Below are 20,121 nucleotides of genomic sequence, written 5' to 3' on the forward strand. Positions count from 1 at the left end.
AATTAATTTTCACACTTTTATCCGGCGTTTACATAGTCACCAAAATTAGTTCCATTCTAATTTTAAAATAAAATTTTACTGTGACAGTTTAAAAAGGGTGGATAAATAGAAGATTTGTCGCTTGCTCTGTGCTTATTACTAGATTTCATTGTCGATTGTAAATTACATTTCTAACGGCTAGACTTCTAACTAAAATATAAATAAAGATATTTTGGTAGTCTACTTTCAGCATTGTTTTACAAAACAGTAACAATTAAACTGATTGATTCTATTTCAATAAATAGTTTTTCACGACAAGGAAGGCTTAATTTAGTAGTTCCAGTTTATACAATGTATAAATTAGTTCAAAGTTGTATCTATAAAATTTCTTAATCGTGTTCGAAATTCTTATTGTAAGATAAAATAGCTGATAGGCGAAGTCTAGACTTAGACAAATGTTGGCAACGCATCGTTGACCTACATGGCTCCTATTCCAGGAATGCTGTCGCGTCTACGGCTTAATAATTTATGGTTTGAAGACAATACTGAGATTTAGGTTATTATAAGACCTCCTTAATTAATTTTTAACATCTGGATTCCATAGAACAGTTCGAAATAGCTTAGTCATTTGTTTTTAAATAGTTAATAGGTTTAGAAAACAGCACATAAAATTAAACTGTACCTTTATGAAAAATCTGGTAACTTTCATTAGACTTATGTATTTTTTAATTAAAATGCGCGAATAACTTTATTAGGTTGCTTAGTGCCCAGTGACGTTACCGGTTATGTAATTAATAATAAAACAGGAATAAAATTGTTGACGTAAATACAAAATTGAGATAACGTCGATGTAGCGGTGTGTCTCTCATACACGACTGCATTCCCGAACCAGCAAAAATATCGATCAGACAAAATATGTAACGGATCCTTTGAAAAGGGTCCTATAAATACGGTGTCACCTCGAATCCGTTAAAACCGATCCTATAAATACGGGATAACTTTCAGTAGCGACGCATTCTGTACAAAATATTAATAATAAATAGCTTTTTGTGTGAAAATGTGCTTACTAAAGCAAGTGTTATCTATCTTGAACTTAAATAATCAAATCAAATCAAAATATACTTTATTCAAGTAGGCTATTAGTACAAGTACTTTTGAGTCGTAATTTAACCACTATTTTATGTGAAGCTACCACCGGTTCGGAAAGTAGGTTCTACCAAAAAGAACCGGCAAGAAACTCAGTAGTTACTCTATTTCACCATCAAAATCAGTCGTGTTAGTAATTGAAATGTCACTCCAATATTTAGTTTTTACATTCATGAAATATATATATATATATATATATAAAGCTCTGCTTATGGAAAATATGTCATACCGAATAACACGACATGCCCAAATTCGTCACGTATTCAGAGCGACGGAAAATGTGCAAAAAATGTGACAGAAAATGTAAATTTGCTGCGATAAAATATGAAACACAGGAAAATGTAATTCGAAATATGACAAACATTTGAGATGCTCGTAAAATTTTGAAGGGAATGTGAAAAATCGTTATTTCATTACGCTTAGGGATTCCTCGCCCTTTGAGAAGAATGTTTTGAGTTAATTCCAATAAGCTTCCAACGCTTCAATGTTTGTTGGACACATATAGAATACAGATGTTTTCCTTCATCGCCGAACACGAGATAAATTAAATAATGAACCAAGTACGTGAATGAAAATTCAGAGGTGTGTCGGGGTTTGTATCGGTTAAAATAATGTATAATAACGATCACATAAACAATTATTTATTCGTGCTTTATTGTAATGTATTGTAGGTATAAGTTATCATTCCACTTTTATAATGGTATTATAAATACATCTTGCATAAAATAAGTAATACTTGTTATTATAACAAGCAATCTTATTACACATACAACTAATTTTCATATAGACTATTATTTTTAAAATTAGAATACTCTTAGTATAAATTGTATCTGTAACATCTTTGAACTTTTTTAAATATTTGAAGTCCCTTAACTTTCATAATTACATGTATTTATCTAATATAGAGGTATAGTACATGTAAGTATTCCCAAGGTCACTGGCGCGTTTTTATGTAAGAAATGGTTTTCATACAGCACTATCTATGAGCAATGTCCACCATTTACTATGAACCATTTGTCCGTTCACTAACTATAGTATAAAAAATATTTCGGAAATTTAAAAACTGAATTTAAAATATCCAAGTTCATAGAATTATATTACGTCAAGTGCGTCTCATTGAAATTTAAAATTCAGTTCTATTCTATTCGTTTTGACGTCGCTGGTACTAGTTTTTGCTTTCAACCGATCTCGTTATAAAGTTGGTCTCGTCATTTAACTGCGGATGGCAGACATCACAGACAGACTCTTTTAGAAACTTTACTCTCCAAGTCCGACGTTGTCATGTTCGTTAGTAATATAGTCTGGTCAGCGTAGACATTTCAATTAACAATAAGTCACATGGAACTGAAAATTGATACAGATCTGAGTCTAATAGAAAAGTTCAAGATTAAAGGTCAAAGTAACGCTTTTTGGTAAATAGTGATTGTGATCATAAAAATAGGTACGAAATTGTAGTTCATGCCATCATCTTAAAATATTGTTCTATTGTTTTTATTACTTGTACATACATATACTCTACGACTGATGCAATTTGTGCTGAACCTAGTAGGTACTTTCAGAATTGGGGTCTAGGTTATCAGGACGTACATCACTATTCATAAAAAATTGTTTACTAACTAATCTAAATATGTGTTATTGGGCAGTGCTACGACCGACTCAGCAAAATCAAAGGGCTTTGAAAGGGCACACGAAATATGAGTAATGATTAGCTATTTATATTTTTTTTTAATTCCTAGTTTGTAATGCTAATTTCATATTATCTCATTTAATAAAAATATGTTATTATTGTGTTAGAAACTGTATAAAGTAGAAATGTTTTAACTATAGTTGAAACGAGTACAATATAACGCACTGTAGGTTATAAAATTTTAAAGATTATATATATGTAAACATATTCGTGCTCTCTATCACATGAAGTATTTTTACTGGAGTCAAAGGATGAAAACTATTTCTATGTTACAGAGAATTTACGATGGTATGACGTAATTTCTATAAAATGTATAACATTGTTGGTTACAGCTGTAGTCGGGTATAGCTACTAGTGAGTTAAAAGTTTCTAGACGCATAGGGTTGCCATGCTGTCAAATACAATAAACGGATTTGTTGTTGAAATAAGCCGGAAAATTTGATCATAAAAGTCGGCTACATTTGTCAAGTCAGACATATTTTTAAAAAGGCTCTATCATGATTTTCAAGTTGGACATACTTTTCAATAATACTCGGCGTCCTTACACCTAAGAAATTTAGTGATAAAAATCCTTACAAGAGCAAAAAAGGTAAAAATCCGCTTAAATCCGGACTCCTGGCAACCCTAAAGTCTATACACGCAGTCCCGCGAGCGTTAGGGTTCGCGTTAATTAAACCGCGAGATAATCAGGTCACTTGCGTCATCTCACATCATACGTAGAATTATATATAAATGGTTAATTTTAAAATACATTTATTTCAAAAAGGTATGTATATAGTAATATAGGGCTATTTACGAAATCATGCTTCTTTTTAACACATCATTTAATTTAAAATAAAACAAAAGAGTATCAGTGAATATAGAAATTTTATGAATTAGAAATATTATGCAAAACAATAAGAAGTAATAATCTCGTATTGTGTACCAACACAATACGAGATTATTACTAATACAAATTATAAGAAATATATTAAGGTATATGTACTCACCAAAACTACATTAAAGTTAAAAATAAATTTATATGTACAACACTATTCGAGACATGAAAAAGATGCAGCAGGAAAAATGTCTTATTTCGCTGAAAGGTCGTCTGGAAGCTTATTAGCGTTAATTAAACCACAAGTCGTCTTCTGTTATACTTATATGATATTATTACGTTTTCATAAAACGGAATGTTATATGACTGTGACTAATTATTCTTAGTAGGGGAGAATGGAGGTCAGTTATATACTGATTATTACTATTATGTCCTCTTGTACATTGTTTATTGGTTAGAAAGCAATCGTTATTACAAAAGCAGGGGAAAAGTTTTTAATTTGTAGTTGATATATTTTTCATTTGTAAATTAAAGATATAAACAAAATTACTATACTATATACTATGTACCTATACCTATACTATAAATCTGATACAATTCTGTTTCATAGTAACAAAACGGATTAGACAATATTCGTCTTCATAAAAATGATACTATTTCGAAGTAGTGGGACATTGCTGGCTGTTATGACATAGATAGTTAATATTCAATCCAAGCAGTCTATTAGATTACGTACATTTTTGATATAGAATGGTGAGTATAAAATTTTTGCTGTTTAACAAAGTTTTCCTCTTATTTATAAAACGTAACGTAAATTAATATAACGACTGTGTGCTAAGTATGATTTATATACATATTTGTTACCCTCGTACTCTCTACGTGTTTTAAAATTGCAAAATATTTAAATTAGTTCCTTTTACATTTGCAAAGCTCATAACATTGTAACATAACTATAAATCTAATAGCTTACTTCACTCACGCTAATTTTGATTTCATCAAATTAATATAACTGAATGTTAGTTTTTTTTACATATTCTTACATGTTAGTTTTATTCATGAATAATTTTTAATGTTAAAGTCAAAAAACGATTAATATTTCTTCACACAACATTTTAATAGAGAGTCCGTCGTGAGAGTATGATGTCGCGTGTGATAAATAGTCTGAGGTTAATTAAGCCATAACAGAGTTAACTTAAAGATTGTCGCAGGAAAAACACGCAATAACACCAATAAAATACGAACTAGTCATATTTATAGAACACAATCTAATGTAGGTTGAAAAGAAACATGAACCAAATACATATATTTTATTTTTGAATAAAAATATTTTTGTACATTTTTCAAATTTCGAATGTGGGAAAAACATGATTTGTTTTACTTGAAATAGATAGGTTAGATAAACTGCCTTACTAATATACCTTTCATAGAGGGTGACAGATCGATTTGTCTCTTTATGTTATCAGTAATTTGAGATTTGAACAAAGAAGATAGCATGGGATAACTATTCAGCCGCTGGGAAATATTTATTAATAAGGTAAAACTATAAATAACTAAGATATCAAGTAATCAGTGTAAATAAAACGAAAAAATGAAATATAATATTCAATCAAACTTAAACACTTTACTATCCTTTACTTGGTGGTAGGGCTTTGTGCAAGCCCATCTGGGTGGGTACCACCCACTCATCAGTTATTCTATCGCCAAATAACAGTACTCAGTTTTGTTATGTTCTGGTTTGAAGGGGGAGTGAGCCAGTGTAACTACAGACAGAAAGGATATAACATCTTAGTTCCCAAGGCTTGTGACACATTGACGATGTAAGGAATAGTTAATATTTCTTACAAAGTCATTTACTATGGGTGATGGTGACCCCTTACCATCAGGTGGCCCATATGTTCGTCCGCCAACTTATACCATAAAAAACACTATATTTCTAGTTATAAGTTAAATACAATTTAAATTTGATTTGGATACATATATTTGTTTACTAATTAAATATACCTTTAATTACTGGATTATATATCTCCGTCAAAACTAGTTATTTGAAAATAGTTTTGAATTGCAAAGTACATTTTATGAAAACTTTGCGATTGCAAACTACAGGGAAAATATTTAGTCAATAAAACTTTGTTCATTAGTCATCAATAAAAGAGAATCGAAAGGAAATAAGATTAAGGAGAGAGAAGGTAGGCAAGTAAATACACGCAAAGTTGTTTAAAAAAATGAAGCGTGTGAGGGTTTTAGAACGTCGCGCGAAGTAATAAATACAATATGAACATATTAATATAATTACTTGGATACTAGGCTTACGTAACTGCAAATGGTATGACCATTAAAAACGAAACATCGTCAAGATTCATTAGTATCATGATCATAATATATCGCCAAGTGTCGCTTATTTACCAGAAGCCTATAAAAACTGTCTGTCACACGAGGATCCCATAAAATAAGGGAATAGTGAAAATATCGATAAACTTGACATATTTATAGCTATCGTACTGTCAGTTACCAATTATCTTCTTTTATTAGTTTTAATGTAATAAAAACGAGACCGTTGATCACACCGTCGCCACTAATTAAATGTTGGTTACTTAGAACGGAATTTACAGATATTTATCCAAGAAGAGCGAATTGCGATGTACTGACGATGGCGAAATCATTTTAATAAATAATAAGCCTTAAAAAATCCACATTTTTTTTCAATTAAGTGTCTTGCCATAGATATTAATATAACGTTTTTCGTTAGTTTATCTAGATAAACGAATTGATTTTATATTTTATATTGGTAGCGTAATAAAAAAGTTCTTTGAAGTGGTCATGTTATAATATATGTATGAAAATTAAAATTGCAACAAAAATCAAAGACAACTAATACAATAAATCCAAGAGTTATTTCTAGGCTTCTGTATAGATTAATCATTCATATTTTATGAACAGTCAAAGCCATAGAAGAGATACAAACAAACTAAAAACTTCTTTCATCAATATTAATGGATATGCAAATTAAAAAGTGCAGCAAATACGTATTTCTGTTTTATGATCATGCAAAAGCGTTCGCGTGTTGATTATAGTTCATACAAGTGGCTTAAATTATTCGTATTCCAGAGAGATTTAGTCTCATTTAGCACGCTTTATGCTAATGATGAGATTGATATGCTTAATGTTATTTATTAACTCCGTACTTTAATTATATTTTTGTATTCATATAAACGAATCATACAATTAAATATAGGTTTTATTTTTAGTTGAGATTCTTATGTTGTATATTCATTATAATTTCGGTAATGAAATTTGGATGACAGTGTTGAAGTCATTCTTTTTACTTTTCCTCTCAAAGAGTCAAATCATACGGTTTATTAGCTTTAATCTTTCAATTTATATTTTAGTAGAATTTAGTCATTGTTCTTGGGATCCTATTCCAAGAATGTTTGAAGTGTTGAAATTTTTTTTGCAAAGTGAAAAGAAAACCTATTAATGTGTTATTTAGTGTCAATTGATCTAACGAAATTATAATTATTGATGATGAATTCGTTAATTTTGATATGAACAGAAGTTATCTTCTTTACTGAAAATTGATTTTCCATAATATTATTAGGTATTTAACAGACGTGTTTATTTTAATGACCTACATTTCAAAGGTCTAATGAACTACGTCTAATTGGGATAAACGTCAGATGTCGGTCCTAATGAATTTTTTTCGTTAAGTTCTTTCAATTGCTCAGATTGAGGGCATCCAGGATAATAGCCCCGAGGGTTCGACAATAGATTTTTTGTAAACGAAAAACATTTCAAAGTCGGAGAGTAAGCATATTTTTGTAGTATATATGTAGATTTGCATATATTTGTAAATTATTTTTTATTTAATCATTGTTTTGAACCGATTAAAAAAATATCATACAATTTATTTGGTAACAAAAACGACATTTGTTAATTATATTCATCAACAAATATTTTATTATTGTTATATATATTTATAACATAAAAAGTAATATTAAAACAAACCAAGTTCATACTATATAAGTTAGTTAATAATTATATTAAATTATCTACAAGTAATGAAGCAGGGTTGAGAATTCATTTTCATTATGAGGAGAGAAGGCCTTTGACTAGCAGCGCGATTAACACGGACTAATTCACTTTACTATTAAATATTAACAAAGTCCGATAGTTCTATCAGCTCTCTTTATGTATGCCAGATGTATAACTATATAATTTGTATTGCATATGGTATTATTAATGAATATTAAAACATTCGATTTATAAAAGTAATAATAAATATGATATTACTGCTTACTGCATTTTATCGTGAACTATTTTATGCGATATTGACTATAATAATCATAATATTCCAAGGATAAACGCATCGAAATGGCGTATCACAGTTTCTTGGTGGCAGGGCTTTGTGCAAGCCAGTCCAGGTATCACCCTTATATCATCTATTCTACACAGCACACATCTATTCTACAGCAGAACTTCATATTATTGTGTTTCGATTTGAAGGGTGTGTAAACTAGTATAACTATAGCGTTAATTTGGTGTTTTATAAAATGGTTTATATTCCTTACCGCACCATTCTCTTTGGGTAGTGGTGACTAATCACCAAGTGACCAATTTGCTCGTCCTATCATAGAAAATAAAAACTAATTTTCGACATATCACGAGTGAGACTCGATTTTTTTTCCAGAATAATGCCTCAGAAAAGAATTATTAATATCGATCGTTTAATTTTGAGAATTTTTTATACATGAAGTAAAATCGATTCCGCTGATCGGCGATGATTTTAACGTGGCACGGATGCATTGACTAATCGCTCTGATCACTTTCACCTCTGCACGCGCACAAGTGACGGTGATTTATCGCAGCCTTCGTGAGTGTAAAGAAAAGCTTAATGGCTTATCTGGTTCATTATAAGACAAGAGATGATCCGAACCAGCTCAAGAACAGCTAATAAGCAAATTTACAGTTTGACGTCAATTTATGTAGCGTATAATATAATTATTTTTTATGTTTTTTAATGCAATGAGTTTTTGATATATTAAACTATACGTATTTACAACAACATACAACAACATACAACAACAACAACAGCCAGTAAATTTACCACTGCTGAGCTAAGGCCTACTCTCCCTTTGACGAGAAGGTTTGGAACATATTCCATCACGCTTTTCCAAGGCTAGTTGGTGGAATAGATATGTGGCAGAATTAATATGAAATTTGACACAGGCAGGTTTCCTCACGTCGTTTCACTTCACCTCTGAGCACGAGATGAATTATAAACACAAATTCAGCGCACGAATATTCAGTGGTGCTTGCCTGGGTTTAAACCCGCAATCATCGGTTAAGATTCAAGCGTTATAAGCACTGGGCCATCTAGCCTCATATGTATTTGTATATATTTAAACATTTGTCACGATTTCTGTTGTAATTACTGTAACGATTGTAACCACTGAGATTCATGTTCCAAAAAGTTTTTATAATTTATCAATTCATCTATTGCTGTGGTGGAAAAAGTATCGCAAAAAACCTGAATGTGCCGAATACAATTTTGCCACAAGAAATGTTAAGCCCAATTAATTTCTTTAACTCTAACGTAATTACACAAAATCTATTTAATGCCTATACCGTATTACTATATAATAATGTGAGAAAATAATTGACGGAAGCTGGTAAATAAGTGCTCAGATGTACTAATTCTTTTTAATGACATTTTGTTTTAAGCCAGTACATACTTAACAAGTCTACCAAGAATTGTATGTATAAATTAAAAAGACTTCTTAAAAATTTACGTTAATGTCATAACGAAATAATGTGATTGGATACATATTGCAATACTAAAAAAAAATCTTGTGAGTAGGGTCGAGGTTTTCTAGCTTCAGGAGCTGCCGAGTTGGCAGACCCTCTCTTTTCAAAGCTTAGGTTAGAGGCCCCGAGCTTAAAGGTTCTGGAACATTACACCACCTGGCCTTACGATAGCTACGATAATGATTACAAGTATATTCTTCTCAATAATAGTGGAAACGCTAAATTAAATTTTTGACTAAAAGTTTCAAGTTACTAAATCTGTTCTACGAAATAATTATAAACATACATACGAGTATGTACATAGATTATAATGTATTTTTTCGACATATGAAAATAATTTAATTAGTAAACAAATTTTATTCCACCCGTATTCAGTAAACCAATGTTTATTTTTACCTTAAACATAGAAACTATTATAAATAGATTTCAGGCCTAAAAGTTACTGCGGTTAAAACATACATAATAATGAAGTTGTGACAATTACTACGGGTTGCGAAGATCTAAAAGCCAATTTCATACAGTGGTTCATTTTAAAAATCATTGCATGGTAAGCATTTTTTGTTAAAGAATTGTTAAGTAAATAATAATTCGAGATATACGAGACTATTAATTGTCCTCGAGAATAAACGTTGTTCGGTAGAATTAAAACATTCTCATTTTCCAGTGTCAAGCTTTATTTACTTTTTACGAATACAATGAATAGTAAATAATTTAAAAATATGCTTCTGATTTTCGATTATAGATTTTAATTTTATATAAGTTTCTGCTCAAAGACAGACTATTAAAATACATGTAGTATCATTTTTTATCATGTTATGCCTTTAAATATTTCCTGTATAGATACAACATTGTTATATGTAGTTATAATAATTTTAAATTTCTTTCATGAATATGCAAATTAATATTGCAGCAAAAACGTTCCGTTTTATGACCACGCAAAAGCGTAAATGTAGTCGGGATTCAGAATATATATACTTTGTATTTATATATTTTGTGCATCGGTGTGATCAATTCACGTCTCATGACAGGCAAATAGGCTCTTCTGACGTAAATCAATCAAGGCTGTCACTATCAATTCTTTCATTAATTCATATGCACAATTAAATCATTCGTATAAAAGTTTTCGAATCTGTTAGTTTAAGCAAAAAAAAACTGGTTATTTTTCAAGTGACCATCTCGGTCGCAAGTGAAAAGAGAAGGTTAAGGTTACATACTACTATAACTAAAATATCGTTATAGATGATTAACGTTTAAATAAATTTAATACCGTTAGAAATAATTACATAATATTTATATACAAAATGTTCGAGCTATTTTTAAAAGAGTATATATTATTAGAAATGAGATAACTGCGTCACCTTTAAAAACTATTAGAGCGTCAAATCAGCCTCTTGTTACACAACGGTGTCACCAAACCTAACCAGTTTTAGATAACTAAGGCAGATAGAATCTTCCTATTGCGACGCCGAAGCACTAATCACAGCGATCACTTTCACCAGAACGCACTTGATGGATTTATTACCGTGGTAACTTATATGTGTCATGCTTTTAATGAAACTGTCTTCAATTTATTTAATTTGCTATAAAATACTATGAACGATCTTTCAATTTATATTTTAGTAGAATTTAGTCATTGTTCTCAGAATAGTATTCCAAGAATGACTATAGTTAAAATTTTTGCAAAGTCAAAAGAAAAACGTATTTATTTTTTTATTAATAATTGAATCTATATTCTTTTAAATAAATATGTAAAAAATAACAGACCAATTATTATGTATGTCCATGAAACATAAGTTACAGTGCAAACAATGTTTCAGACTGTCAGTATAATATAAGTCTAATGTCTTCGTAGTTTAGAGTCTTATAATAATACTGGCAGTTTTATATATTGAAATGTATATTTAATGAAAAAAGGATTTATGTAAAATAGCAGTAAATTTTTTGAGCTACCGTCACGGTGACTCGTATCTGGTATTCTTCCGTGTTATTGTGAAAGTGCGTTTCAGTTAAGTTAGCTTGCTGCTTTTTGGGACATTGGAGAACTAGATCAAAGTTACATTAAAATATCCAACAGCAGCATTTTAAGCACCAAGAAATTATTTTTCAATTGCTTCATCTTCCAATATACACATACGCAAAACGAAATCGAATTTACTTTTTTTTGGATATAAGGCATTGGTTTTTATTTTATATGCCATTGTTAAGAAGCAGATTGATTTTTTTTTGAAAAAAGAACGACAACGAACACAATTTCCTTAACGTATAAACTGTCATATTGTTAATCAAAGTGATTCGTCTGTCGTGCAAGCCAAAACATATTGTTATAATTGTAAGTCTGTAACGGTTTTCACGCGATATCAAGCGCTCTAGAATCTAGCCTCCGTAACAGTATCTTGAGGTTTTGTAGTGATACTTCTGATTCTTACAAAGTGCCGCTTTTATGTATACAATTTTAGACTGAGACATTATATTTCTATTTTTTTGTTTCAACAGATTTTTGCATATTGTTATTTCATAGTATTGTTTTTTTTTTTGTTAAGCGTATCAAAATGAAGAAAATTATTTGACTACAGTCACTTAGAAACATTCATTAAAGGAGAATTTTTAAATCTCGGTTAGCCTTTGACTTATATCTAAGACTTTGTTTTTGAGTAATCTTGATGACTGCGCATGCGCACGCGTTGATGTCTTTAGAATAGAATTATCACACTTGATATGATAGATAATCATGATTTTTATTTCTCTTCTATCTTTTTATTTATTGGATTAACACAAACAGATTTCCGACATAATGAACTATTTCAGAATGAATATGTAAAATAAGCATCACTTAAAAAATAAATATATGCTAGTATTTCTTTAAAAAAAAACTATGTAAAAACATAATAACTACCTAACATTTATCATTATTTTCTTATACAGACAAGTTAACTTGAAGTCTAACTAAATTGCATCCGTTCAAGTGACAAGTCCTCGATATTTTAACACTTATTTCTTCCCTAAATTTAAAAGCGACTACCCTCAGATAATAACATATCTTAGACAATAATAAAGACAGTAAAAATTGACTAAAATTGACACAAGCAAAGATCCCACGAAAAGTCTGATAATATCTTGAAAAAAAAAAACTTGGAAATGCAAATAATTAATATTTATTTTCATAAATATTAACATACGAATAAAATTTAAGGTGTTAAAAAACTAACGTTCAGTTTTTTATCCAATATCCCATTGTTTATAGTACGGAAGATCGCATCAATACCTTAAACGCTAACAAGAAAAATTGCAATCACTTACAGAAAGCTGGTACGTCTCATCGCTCAGTTGCGCCCGCGCACCGGCTCGCCACGCACGCGCCGTGTAAGTGACCAGTGATAGTGACATGGTTTTGTGTGTAAATCGGATTCCGTTACTGTGCCATTGAAATCGTAAGTGACGTGCTTTTTGTTTTTTTTTTCTTATCAAAAGCACCATAATTTTCAACGGTCAAATAATACGTTTTGTTCAGATGCTGTATATTAATAAACTTTATTTCAAAAATAGACTCATACGTTATAAATATGAAAGTAATATTGTTAAAAAGTGAAACAGGAAATTTCGATTTGTAATTACGAAGTGAATTCTATGTTTATTAGGTCAGTTGCACACGAAATTAATAAATAATATCGACACCCATAAAAGCAATACAAATCATCACGCGACGATACAAATCCAATTCCGATTGGTTTTAATTAGAGATCTCGTGCGCGTATTTAAATTATTTAGAAATCAGACTTGTCATATGAAAAAGTGCACGAAATCGTTCGAGCGTCGCGACGCATCTCCACTGAGCAATCTTACAATGTTATTTATATTTGGACAGTATCAAAGATTAGCTTTCGCAGTGTGTTACAATTAATAATACTCTTTCTTTAATACTATACGATAGTATACTGCGTTTCTCCGTTGACTAATAAATTTATGAAGACAATGTTTGCAGCTTACATATATGAGCCCAATTATCTAGAAAGGTTCACTAACAATACGATGAAAATTTGAAGATAATAAGGCTATACTGGAATATTTTATAATACTTAGAGATATATTTATCTAAAAAAATTAGCAATAATTTATTATCCTTAATTATGCCGACCGGTGATTTTGATATTATGATCAATTGGAGTTTTAACAAATAGGGGTGAATATATTTTTCTTAAAATAAAAATCGTTAAATAAAATACAACTGTGATAAAAATTTAGATTAACTTTTTTAAATTACGATAAACTAAACTATGACAGAGAAAATGACTACATTTTAAATATTCGAGAACATAATAAAACATATCTTTAGTATCAGTCATGAGAAAAAGAAACACAGAAATACTAAGCAATACTGTTCTAAATAGTTGTGGACTCCATAACGTCTTTCGAGAAGATAACAAAAGCTGGATATTATTCAGCTGTATGTAGTTTTTTTATTTATACACATATATCATTATACGACAGATGGTTAATATGTTCTACTTATAGGAATATTCAGTTCAATGTTATATTGAAACAACACCCGCCCATATTAAACGGGCACATTAAATTAGTACAAGATTATTTTTGAGTATTTTTTTCCTGTGGAAATTTAAATTTTGTTGGTATAAATTCGTTAATATTTAAATGTATAGTAATGTCATTCAAATATATCGATTTTATGTCTTTATATATCGCGTGAATGTCGATAAAAACTGTCAAGTAAAAATTATATTTTACGATTTATCATCTCATAAAGTACCACTTACAACTAATTTACTACTATCTTTATAAATAATGATAACTTTTTTATTTTATTTATTTTCAAAGTTGTAATCGTATTGTAACATAAATTACAAAAATGTTTTATCAGACCGTTCATATTTCATAGCTCGGTAATTTATAACGTTGTTGTTAAAAATACATTTTAAGAATTTATTTTGAAGTATTTAAAAGATGTTTTTAAAATAAATTAAATACTCGAATTTGTACTTTGATTGACTAGCAAGATACATTGAATTATTTTGTGTAATTTTATTAAATGCGTTGTAAAATATTTGCATAGTCAATAGCTGATGTATTAAAAAAAATCTTATGAGTCCATTTAAAGAAATAACATAATCATACAAGAAACGATTGAGTGTAACAGAATGCAGAATAATAGAGTAGATATCTAATGCTCATGCAAAATGCAACGAATCTACAGCCGGCGTAGCGAAGATTGCTTCCTACGAATGGAGGGTTACCATATTTTCGTTTTTTACATTATATGTTTAATATCTGTTAGTTTAATCCATATTTTACAGACCGGGTGTCTAATACGCAACTGTAAACTGCTAATATAACGACCTCCGTAGTGTGTAGACCGGTCATCATGGGTACGCCACTCCGAGGTCTCGGGTTCGATTCCCGGCCGAATCGCTGCAAAAAAGTTCATTAGTTTTTTATGTTGTCTTCGGCCTGGTTGTTTGTGGTATCGTCATTACTTCTGATTTTCCATAACACAAGTTTGGGATCAGAGTAATGTATGTGATGTTGTCGCATATTTATTTATTCATTATTTTTATATAATAGTAACAACATAACAGATAAAGATGGTTACTCCAATTTAAAAAAGTCAGATGTTATTTAATTAATTACTTTTTCTATTTATTTTTAGTATGCGTATCAAAAAAGGAAATTTATAATTGATATATTATGTAGCTTTAAAATCTAATAATAAAGTACAAGTGTAAAATATTGTTGTAACTAAACCAAGATTACTGGTTCAAAGGTTTAGTTAAAAGGTACTGGTTTATAGCACAGAAAGTACAGCTTTAAATTAATAACACAAAAGCAAGAATACATTTTAAAATTATCTTTAAAACGCATGGTGATTCTACATTTCAGTGTGTCAGTAGCCCGCACAGTGAGAGTTACAAGTGCGGCGACCTCATGCGCAGACTTGCAATAATTCTTATAAAAATAAACACTTTGTATAATTCTTTATAATAGAATATTGAAAATAGTCTTATATTTATATATAAATATACAAAACAGTGACATTTAGCTGATATAATCTCCCATAGATGTTAACAAATTTGAAACTGCAACGATAAGATACAAATTTCTAATACATCCAAGTGTACCATTTATTTTTGAGATATATTTTAAGTCAAAATATGTAAGTAAAAAAATGCTAGAATAACTTATTTTTTTACAAGCCTTCCCTTATTTTATTATCAAAATAATTGTACTAGATGTTAAGAAAATTTAATGCCTACTGTATTCAATAAATTACTTTAATTTATTGTATGCTAATTGCATTGTTTACTTATAAGGATCAATCGTAAAGTTAACATAATGTAGCTTAAAGTGGATAACATATTGAAAAAAATAAATAAAGGGTATATTTTTGTACCAAATAGAATTAAAACCAGTGCGTTATACCCAGACAGTGACCTTTCTGTTTTTTTTTTATTGTTTTATGTCATTTCATTTGTATCTAATATTATTAGTTTTTAATAATCTGGCTATTTAAAAACATCTAACTACTCGCCCCTTTTAAATACTTTCTTTTTAAATGATTTATTTATCAAAAGATCGCGTGTTTGTCCTATAATACACGGAGTTGTGGAGAACCTATGTCGTAGTCTTTGCGGCACACGGTGATACTTAGAAATGTATCAACTACTCTTATTAGTGCTCATAAAGTTAATTAAATACAATAAAATTGCAATGTGTGTGTATCTTAGGAAATTATTGCTTGAGGCTAATGATGGCCTACTAGTGGTATTTCTATGTTTCATATGATTTTAAAAAAGAGGTTCAAGATTAAGAAGAGGAAGCGGACTCATTGAATTTAGTTATTTTTAGCGGATATTGTTATAGAAACAACAATTATCACAGTAAAGACTAACATTTTTATTGTGTGCAAATATTGGTATATATTTTAATTATCACGTTTCATTTAGTTAATAAAATAAAAATCTTTAAAAAGATGAGAAGATACTGAAGAGATACTGTTCATATTAATATATAATATTATTACTTAAACATAGTTCTTTCAAACCAACATAACATTATTGTTAAAAAATAATAACGCACTGAATAAAATAAAATTCGATACTCAAGTTGTTGTGAACTTTGCTTTCAGTAATACGATTCTCGACACCATTAATTCCATCAATGTAACGGGTGAGAAACTTGCAAATCTCCTTTGAGTATCGATTGGAAAACCTATCACCGTAACATAACACTATTAACACGATTCTTCAATTACGCAGACTACTACGATGTAGGTTTTTAAACAATTATTAAAACGTACAAACATAGAATTCATTCTTATTTTAATACAGTTTTTTTTGCAAAGTTACATAAATCTTTTTTGTTTATGAATTTTATTTATGATATAGGCAGATGGATAAGCAAATTGGTGGCCATTGATGGTGGTAGTGATGGTTAGGGTCACCGGCGCCCATAGACAATAGCGCTGCAAGAAATATTAGCCATTCCTTATCATCATTAACCTTGGGCACTAAGATGTTATTTCCCTCATGCCTGTTGTTACACTGGCTTACTCTAGATGGCCTAGCACAAGCTCCTCTCATAATTATGTAATGTAATTCAAGGTACCGTAATAATACGTACTTAAATCGTACTTAAATTATACATATAATTGCCATTCATTCACTCTATAAGATTTTTAAAATAAAAATTAATGCAATAAAAATCAATAGTACTAATATTAAAATCTGTCAGATACAATTTGGAGTCGTAAACGCATCATATGCCACTTTTCTTAAAAAAACCATTAAAACTTTTTGTCTTTACTAAAGTCAGAACATTTAAATTACCTCCCGAAAAATTAGAATAATTGCAATTTGAAAAATGTTGCTGTTAATTCTGTTCCACGATACAAAACTTGTAATTATTTGACGACCTCCATGGTCGAGTGGTGTGTACACCGGTTTTCATAGTTACGCCACTCCAAGGTCCCGGGTTCGATTCCCGACCGAGACAATGCAGATTATCATTAGTTGTCTATGTTGTCTTGGGTCTGGGTGTTTGTGGTACCGTCGTTACTTCTGATTTTCCATAACACAAGTGGTTTAGCTACTTACATTGAGATCAGAGTAATGTATGTGATGTTGTCTCATATTGGTAATGAAAAATATCCTTAGATAGCTGAATATTTACCTATCATTACAAAAATTACACTTTTTATTACAAAATTACAATTATTATTATTAAACTACAATGTATTGTATAACTAACTACAATAAATTGTTATTCGATTTAATTAAAACAGGGGCTAGTTTTATGTAAGTAAATATCGACATTAATTATTACGAGTTTATAATAGAAAGTACCGTCATAATAGACATATTTTTAATGTAACTGCAAATTGAACTAGGTTTGAGCAGTTTCATTTCATCAACAAAGTAAATATAAACAGTGTATTTAATTAACATTGTAATGGAGCTTCATTATACGCGTTTCAGTTTATTTTAATATGTTTGAAGTTTATTTGTTTCACTTGATACTTTGGACGTGAGAAGCTCCTTTAGTTGCTTTGATAAGTTTAAGGTAGAATTAGCCTTTCATCATATGTATTAATATTAAGAAATACATGTTTGGAAGTTCAGTTATTGAAAAGTTTTTAAGTAATAAATGAGTGTGTTTATTTAAATATACATATTGCTCTTTAGAAATACACAAGATTTAAACCTCAGTATGAAAATATTTCCTACCTTTTTTTGCTATATTTTACATAATACTACTACGACTGTCTCTTTAATGAAGAAAATCGAGTCTCTTAAAAATAACGTAATATAAAATACTCCCAAAATTTAAAATGTTGCCAGTCATTATTTATATGTTTGGTTAAAAACTATATCTTATGTGACGAATGGCGTTTGTCTTATCCGGAACCTGAACCCGCGCCACCGGTTCGAGTGGAGCTGCCTCGCTGGCTGTAATCATAGCCTATAGATTTTATAGATTGATGATGTCCGTGTAATGTAATCACTATTGTAAGCCTAATAGAGATAGTAAGGGTAGGAACACACTTATAAAATAATGCTTTTTAACGATTACCAGTTTTTATTTGAAATTGATGGATGTGATCGAGATTAAAACCTTTTTATTTATCGACTTGATTCTTTATTAAAACCTCATGCGTAAAGTCATTTATTTTTTTGTAGCAGAATTTATGATATGATAAAGAAAAACGAAAGGGATTGAATGATTGCTGGATGTTGTATATAAAATTATCAACTGTATGATGTTTTTTAAAAATGATAGTTTTCATTTTCGTACCGATTTTACTTTGTATAATCCACAATTTTATTATTTATTGTGAGCATGTTTTGTGGTAAAATAAAGGCTATTTTTATTTTATTAATCCACAGTTTTAACTGGTAATTCTTGATATGTACCTTCCTACCTGATGATAGTACCTTCTTGTAAAAGTCTACTTAAATAAAAAAAATGACTTGATTCTATTTTTATACTCGTATATACGAGACAAAATAGAATATTATTATATACTTCTATCGTATATACGATGTAAGTAGACCACCACTGCCCATTAACCATTCATTATATCACGCGCCACCAAATTGAGAATGGGGGTGTTATGTCCCTTGTCTGTAGTTATCTTGGCTCATTCTCCTTTCAAACTGGAACACATTAATGCCAAGTATTGCTGCTTGGCGGTACAATATATGATGAGTGGAATACCGTCTCAGGCGGGCTTGCACAAAGCCTACCAAGGTTACCTATTTTCTATGAATGTGACATTTTTTTTTTTCATCCATGGCACTGGACAGAAAACTCTGTAGTTAAATAAATGATTTTATTTAAAATCTTTGAATTCAGTGATATATATATTCTATATTAATATTTCATAGTTGTCGGGTTTTATCCACTAGCAGATACAATGAAATAGGTTTTTTTATGTTGTATGTGATAAAGGATTATTTGATACTGAAACACTTATACCTTTATAATTTAAGATATAGCCTACAAATATTTAAGATGTATTTTTTTATATAGAGAAGGCTTCGGGCTTTCTAACAGTGTGGTTTGGACACACATTTGGTAAATTGTCAACTTTAATTCTTATTGATGCAGGACTTCTCACATTATTTACAATTCAATTCTTAGTTTAATGGCCACATTATTTACTTTCACTGGCAAAAACAAGATGACTTTGAGCATGAAAACTGATCTTTACTTCGATCGGTCGGTTTTGACGCCCTGAACTTAAAATAGAACCTAATTCTAACTCTAGAAAGAAATACATAATATTCCTAAAAATGAGTACTTTTACAAAATACAATGAAATCTAATCCAATCTAATGTTTCCGTGCTCTAAGGCTTTCTAGCGCTTAGATAAAAGTAACGACTTATCTAAATTAAGCGGTCACCTTATCAAGTCAAGTGTCGTGTGTGGGTACTTTACGACATCGTTAAATATTTATTGAACACTGTGTAAGAGTTCGTATGAACCGACGGCTAACTAATAATACTTAAGTTTTAAACGTAGTTTAATGTCCATTCAATCTAAGAGGTCGTAACAACACGTTTAAAGACACATTTTGTTTCTTAGAAGGATACAAAAGCCCAGTTATGATTATTTCGCAATTCATCAAGAAAAATGGTATTGTAGATAATGTTGACTAACGTCAAACTGCCCTTTTTGAAC

The 20,121-nt window shown here is 29.9% G+C and overlaps 1 protein-coding gene across 1 annotated transcript in view; it reads left to right on the forward strand.

The window, feature by feature from the left end:
* The first annotated feature begins 12,730 nt into the window (after positions 1 to 12,730).
* LOC124543438 (serine proteinase stubble) overlaps positions 12,731 to 20,121 on the forward strand; it is a 124,892-nt gene continuing 117,501 nt past the window's right edge. Inside the window, exon 1 of the mRNA XM_047121668.1 lies at positions 12,731 to 12,859. The gene's annotated coding sequence lies outside the window, so the exon portion shown is untranslated. The remainder of the gene's footprint in view (positions 12,860 to 20,121) is intronic.

The sequence above is a fragment of the Vanessa cardui genome, chromosome 3 (genome assembly GCF_905220365.1).
Source record: "Vanessa cardui chromosome 3, ilVanCard2.1, whole genome shotgun sequence".
Lineage (NCBI taxonomy): Eukaryota > Metazoa > Arthropoda > Insecta > Lepidoptera > Nymphalidae > Vanessa > Vanessa cardui.